The sequence below is a fragment of the Oscarella lobularis genome, chromosome 20, assembly GCF_947507565.1.
Source record: "Oscarella lobularis chromosome 20, ooOscLobu1.1, whole genome shotgun sequence".
Lineage (NCBI taxonomy): Eukaryota > Metazoa > Porifera > Homoscleromorpha > Homosclerophorida > Oscarellidae > Oscarella > Oscarella lobularis.
The window spans coordinates 538,202-545,455 of record NC_089194.1 but is presented as its reverse complement, the minus strand read 5'-3'; the positions used below and the strand labels follow the sequence as shown (position 1 = coordinate 545,455).

The window sequence follows — 7,254 nt, the reverse complement described above, 5'->3', positions numbered from 1 at the left end:
TGAGTTTACCGCATAGTGCAATTCGCAGGGTACCATGCCCTGCTTGCAGGGTATGTGTCCCTGATGCACGTTTTACCCCTGAGTTTACTGCATACTGTGCGTAGTGCAATTCACAGTGTACCATTCCCTGCTTGCAGGGTATGTATATCTGATGCATGTTTTCCTCCTGAGTTTATCGCATGGTGCAATTCGCAGTGTACCATGCCCTGCTTGCAGGGTATGTATCCCTGATGCACGTTTTCCCCCTGAGTTTACTGCATACTGTACATAGTGAGTTTACTGCATACTGTGCGTAGTGCAATTCGCAGTGTACCATTCCCTGCTTGCAGAGTACGTATCACTGATGCATGTTTTTGTGCAATTGACACTGTACCACTTCCTGTTTGCAGGGTATGTATCCCTGATGCACGTTTTCCCCCTGAGTTTACTGCATACTGTGCGTAGTGCAATTCACAGTGTACCATTCCCTGCTTGCAGGGTATGTATCCCTGATGCATGTTTTTCGCCTGAGTTTAATACCGCATAGTGCAATTCACAGTGTACCATGCCCTGCTTGCAGGGTATGTATCCCTGATGCAGGTTTTCCCCCTGAGTTTACCGCATAGTGCAATTCGCTGGGTACCATGCCCTGCTTGCAGGGTATGTGTCCCTGATGCACGTTTTCCCCCTGAGTTTACTGCATACTGTGCGTAGTGCAATTCACAGTGTACCATTCCCTGCTTGCAGGGTATGTATCCCTGATGCATGTTTTCCTCCTGAGTTTATCGCATGGTGCAATTCGCAGTGTACCATGCCCTGCTTGCAGGGTATGTATCCCTGATGCACGTTTTCCCCCTGAGTTTACTGCATACTGTACATAGTGCAATTCACAGTCTACCATTCCCTGCTTGCAGGGTATGTATCCCTGATGCAGTCTACTATTCCCTGCTTGCAGGGTATGTATCCCTGATGCATGTTTTCCTCCTGAGTTTACCGCATAGTGCAATTCGCAGGGTACCATGCCCTGCTTGCAGGGTATGTGTCCCTGATGCACGTTTTCCCCCTGAGTTTACTGCATACTGTACATCGTGCAATTCACAGTGTACCATTCCCTGCTTGCAGGGTATGTATCCCTGATGCATGTTTTCCTCCTGAGTTTATCGCATTGTGCAATTCGCAGTGTACCATGCCCTGCTTGCAGGGTATGTATCCCTGATGCACGTTTTCCCCCTGAGTTTACTGCATACTGTACATAGTGCAATTCACAGTCTACCATTCCCTGCTTGCAGGGTATGTATCCCTGATGCAGTCTACTATTCCCTGCTTGCAGGGTATGTATCCCTGATGCATGTTTTCCTCCTGAGTTTACCGCATAGTGCAATTCGCAGGGTACCATGCCGTGCTTGCAGGGTATGTGTCCCTGATGCACGTTTTCCCCCTGAGTTTACTGCATACTGTACATCGTGCAATTCACAGTGTACCATTCCCTGCTTGCAGGGTATGTATCCCTGATGCATGTTTTTCGCCAGAGTTTAATACCGCATAGTGCAATTCGCAGTGTACCATGCCCTGCTTGCAGGGTATCTATCCCTGATGCACGTTTTCCCCCTCAGTTTACTGCATACTGTACATAGTGCAATTCACAGTCTACCATTCCCTGCTTGCAGGGTATGTATTCCTGATGCATGTTTTTCGCCTGAGTTTAATGCTGCATAGTGCAATTCGCAGTGTACCATGCCCTGCTTCCGGGTATGTATCCCTGATTCGTGTTTTCCCCCTGAGTTTACAGCATATTGCAGTTCACTTGCGTTGCAGCTTTAAATGATGGGAAGATAAACGATGTGCCGATTTTGAAAAGACAAAATCGTTAAACTCATCTTTGCTGCGAAATAGAATTAGGTTAATTTGCCCGGTTGCGGCTCTTGGACAAGGACCGGTCTATTCACAGCTGCAAAGCGGCTCCGGTCTATTAGTAGCGCTGGAAACGAGAGAGGTTATTTCGCATCTTCAGTAGGCTGGACCATATGCAACAGCTAAACGCGCGACTACTGCGCAGATTGATCTGAGCAGTGAATTGACCGACGCGACTACTGCTGCTGCTGTTTCTTCTGCTGCTGCATGCAGCGATTAGCCCGGTTGGAGCAGCTGTGAATAGATCGTGTCCGTCTGCTTCTGCTGCGATGGGACCGCGCGATTGGGTAGAGGAGCGGTTTACTTATATGCCGAGGCCCGCTACTGAAGCTTTTTTAGTGGGCAAGGACTATCATGTACAGCAGTTACGAATGACTTACGACCGGATTCAGCGCAGCTGCAAATTACCAAGGATCGGCTGCTGTACATGGACCCGACCGATTACCGAATGTCCAAATAGATGACAAAATAGTTACGATATGTTAATCGGGCGCCTCCAAACAAACCAAGTTGGTTTACAGCGTAGGAAATGACCAGAGTATACAGCCTGCATGAGATTTCTCCTTGAATAGCTTTTGCGGCTGTAAATGAGCTTCGACAAGAAACTGCAGCTGTATTCCAATAAGCTAACGCGGGTAAAAAAGCCGTAGCTAGCCCACGTAGGTCGAATTGCAGCGGCGCTTAAGAGACCCGATTCGTGCATTAGACATATAGCGTTAGAGATATATAGCAGAATAGTCGTAACGGTCGCAGAAAAACCAGCCTATCAGCGAGCGGCACTGCGGGTTGACAACACGCTGTAAAATGCCGTTAGAATATTGCAAGAAACGGCCGAATAAGCATAATTTCATATGCGCTCATGTCTGAATACAAACGCCTAAACAACCCGTTCGATGAACGGGTAAATCAGCTAGTCTTCCCATAATTTACGGAGCTTCGTACGGGGCCTGCGTTTCCAATGCGGGACCTCGCGTTTTCGCCTTCAAATTTCGCCGCCCGACGCCGCCGTGACCGCGCGTCGATCGCGCCGCCGCGCTTCGAACGCCCTTCCGCGCGATCGATTGAACGCGCGATCGTCGGGACCCCCGCCGCGGATCCTCCTCCGCCGCCGCTTTCCCGAGCCGCCGATCGCGCCGGAATTCCAAACGCGACGTCTCGCGCGGGTTCTCTACCGGTCCGAATCGAGCAATCGCCGCCGCGAAGTCGCGTTTCGCCCCAATTCGAATCGCCTTAGAGTGCGCTATGCATATTTTCTCCGCCGCCATCTTCCTTTGTCTTTCCGTTTTTCCATGGCTTCTTCCGCGCGAAAGCGACCTCGCTGCGAGGTTCCAGCGACTCCTGGTAGAGTGCCCTGCCCTTGCAATACGTGTATCCCTGATGCATGTTTCCCCCCTGAGTTAAGTTTACGGCATAGTGGAATTCGCAGTGTACCATTCCCTGCTTGCAGAGTACGTATCACTGATGCATGTTTTTGTGCAATTCACACTGTACCACTTCCTGCTTCCAGGGTATGTATCCTTCAACAGAAAACACATTGAGTACCTAAAACAGAAAACATATTGAGTACCTACAACAGAAAACACATTGAGTACTTACAACAGAAAACATATTGAGTACCTAAAACAGAAAACATATTGAGTACCTACAACCGAAAACACATTGAGTACCTTCAACAGAAAACACATTGAGTACCTTCAACAGAAAACACATTGAGTACCTTCAACAGAAAACACATTGAGTACATTCAACAGAAAACACATTGAGTACCTACAACAGAAAACACATTGAGTACCTTCAACAGAAAACACATTCAGTACCTTCAAGAGAAAACACATTCAGTACCTTCAACAGAAAACACATTCAGTACCTTCAACAGAAAACACATTGAGTACCTTCAACAGAAAACACATTGAGTACCTTCAACAGAAAACACATTGAGTAACTTCAACAGAAAACACATTCAGTACCTACAACAGAAAACACATTGAGTACCTTCAACAGAAAACACATTGAGTACCTACAACAGAAAACACATTCAGTACCTTCAACAGAAAACATATTGAGTAACTTCAACAGAAAACACATTGAGTACCTACAACAGAAAACACATTGAGTACCTACAACAGAAAACATATTGAGTAACTTCAACAGAAAACACATTCAGTACCTACAACAGAAAACATATTGAGTACCTTCAACAGAAAACACATTGAGTACCTACAACAGAAAACACATTGAGTACCTTCAACAGAAAACACATTCAGTACCTACAACAGAAAACACGTTGAGTACCTTCAACAGAAAACACATTGAGTACATTCAACAGAAAACACATTGAGTACCTACAACAGAAAACATATTGAGTACCTAAAACAGAAAACATATTGAGTACCTACAACCGAAAACACATTGAGTACCTTCAACAGAAAACACATTGAGTACCTTCAACAGAAAACACATTCAGTACCTTCAACAGAAAACATATTGAGTACCTACAACAGAAAACACATTGAGTACCTACAACAGAAAACATATTGAGTACCTAAAACAGAAAACATATTGAGTACCTACAACAGAAAACACATTGAGTACCTACAACAGAAAACACATTGAGTACCTACAACAGAAAACATATTGAGTACCTACAACAGAAAACACATTGAGTACTTTCAACAGAAAACACATATTGCAGTTCACTTGCGTGGCAGCTTTAAATGATGGGAAGATAAACGATGTGCCGATTTTGAAAAGACAAAATCGTTAAACTCATCTTTGCTGCGAAATAGAATTAGGTTAATTTGCCCGGTTGCGGCTCTTGGACAAGGACCGGTCTATTCACAGCTGCAAAGCGGCTCCGGTCTATTAGTAGCGCTGGAAACGAGAGAGGTTATTTCGCATCTTCAGTAGGCTGGACCATATGCAACAGCTAAACGCGCGACTACTGCGCAGATTGATCTGAGCAGTGAATTGACCGACGCGACTACTGCTGCTGCTGTTTCTTCTGCTGCTGCATGCAGCGATTAGCCCGGTTGGAGCAGCTGTGAATAGATCGTGACCGTCTGCTTCTGCTGCGATGGGACCGCGCGATTGGGTAGAGGAGCGGTTTACTTATATGCCGAGGCCCGCTACTGAAGCTTTTTTAGTGGGCAAGGACTATCATGTACAGCAGTTACGAATGACTTACCACCGGATTCAGCGCAGCTGCAAATTACCAAGGATCGGCTGCTGTACATGGACCCGACCGATTACCGAATGTCCAAATAGATGACAAAATAGTTACGATATGTTAATCGGGCGCCTCCAAACAAACCAAGTTGGTTTACAGCGTAGGAAATGACCAGAGTATACAGCCTGAGATTTCTCCTTGAATAGCTTTTGCGGCTGTAAATGAGCTTCGACAAGAAACTGCAGCTGTATTCCAATAAGCTAACGCGGGTAAAAAAGCCGTAGCTAGCCCACGTAGGTCGAATTGCAGCGGCGCTTAAGAGACCCGATTCGTGCATTAGAGATATAGCGTTAGAGATATATAGCAGAATAGAGTCGTAACGGTCGCAGAAAAACCGGCCTATCAGCGAGCGGCACTGCGGGTTGACAACACGCTGTAAAATGCCGTTAGAATATTGCAAGAAACGGCCGAATAAGCATAATTTCATATGCGCTCATGTCTGAATACAAACGCCTAAACAACCCGTTCGATGAACGGGTAAATCAGCTAGTCACTATAATGCGCGACGCAATCTTGGACAAAACATGGCCGCCGCCATTTGTTTCGCGATACGCTCCGAGGCGGCTTGGCGCGCGGCTTTGCCGACGCTCTCTCCCTGCTTCGACGAAGATTCTATATACCGTGGTGGGGTTTTTGGCGCGACGGGGCCCCTTTCGGCGTCTCGATCGCCCGTGCCATCGCCTGTCGTCTCGCGCGCGGCTCCGCAATCGTGACGCGGACCTTTTTTGCGCGTCTTTTTAAGCGTGCGGTCGGGTTTTTGGCGACGACGGGGCTCCTTTCGGCGTCTCGATCGCCCGTGCCATCGCCCGTCGTCTCGCTCGCGGCTTCGTAATCGTCCGCAATCGTGACGCGGACTCTCCTCGCGCGTCTTTTGGTGCGTTCTCTCCCGTTGTCGAAGTCTTCGCGACGCGGGCCCCCTTCGAGGGTCTCTCCGAACCCTTTGCGTCGCATACGGGACGTCTACAAACCATTTAGTAGACAGCAAATTCCAACGCTTCAATCGTCTATGCGCTCGCAAAACCTACTGATTTTCAAGGAAAGGGAAAGAAATATTTGACCGCAGTGCCATCTTCCTGAATTGATAGCGAGAAATCATGGCGCGTAAATTGTCAAAATATTGCCAAAGGCTTTTGGTAATCGTGCCGCATGATTGATTTTACGCCGATAATCTGCAGCTACTGACTGTATTAGTACTCAGTGGGATTTTGACAGTTAGCTGTACCTACGAACATTCAACGAGAACTATTTTTGAAAAGGCAGTACCAGAACTATTATTGAATTGGCAGTAGCGGGAACAGGTTGCATAAAGGCGTGCATGTACACACTCTGTTTCAGAAAAGAATTTTTTTCAACTACTGCCTAGCTGCCGGAGGCCGCGAAGGTAGGCTACAACAGTTAGTGAAGAAGTATACCAGTGTATGCATGTATACAAATGACACCGAACACTTTAGGCGGTCAGCGGGAAACAACACAGCCAAAGGGAAGTCTTTTCAACACATGCAGTCACCGGGAAAAATTTGCATGCACAGAGTAAGCAAGAACTAGGTATGTGTTGGCAACTCTGCATGATCAGCGGGAATCATAAGAATTGCACGATTATCAACGAATATGCAGGTATTCGGCTGCAGAGTAAGCGGGAAACAGATTTGCTACGCTTTTAGCGGTAACAGGTTGCATAAAGGCGTGCATGTACACCGTGTGTTTCAGAAAGATCTCTCTCTTTTGCTACACGTTCAGCGGCTGGGACGTCGGCCTTGGGAATACACTCAGCAAGAACTATTTTTTAATCAAATATGTGCATGCAGTCTGCCGCGAAGGTAGGCTGTAACTGTGAATAAAAAGACTTCCCGTTGACTGTGTTGTATCCCGCTGACTGCCTAAAGTGACCGGTCGGTTAACAATCCAACTAACAGTCACCGGGAACAATTTGTATGCACAGACTGGGCGAGAACTAATTTGCGCGAAGGTAGGCTATCGCAGTTAGTGGGACTGTTACAGGAAGAATACAAAAATTAAACCGACCGGTGACTTTAGGCCCTCAGCGGGAAAAAACGACGGGAAGTCCTTTTACACACAGTCACCGGGAACAATTTGAATGCACATGCAGACTCAGCGAGAACTAATTTGCTGTGCGGGTC

General features: G+C 47.0%; 1 long non-coding RNA gene across 1 annotated transcript; it reads left to right on the top strand.

The window, feature by feature from the left end:
- The first annotated feature begins 6,296 nt into the window (after nucleotides 1–6,296).
- Nucleotides 6,297–7,057, top strand: LOC136199016 (uncharacterized). Its single transcript, XR_010672948.1, has 3 exons — nucleotides 6,297–6,497; nucleotides 6,568–6,933; nucleotides 7,000–7,057. It is a non-coding gene; the product is annotated as an uncharacterized lncRNA (long non-coding RNA).
- The last annotated feature ends 197 nt before the right edge of the window (nucleotides 7,058–7,254 follow it).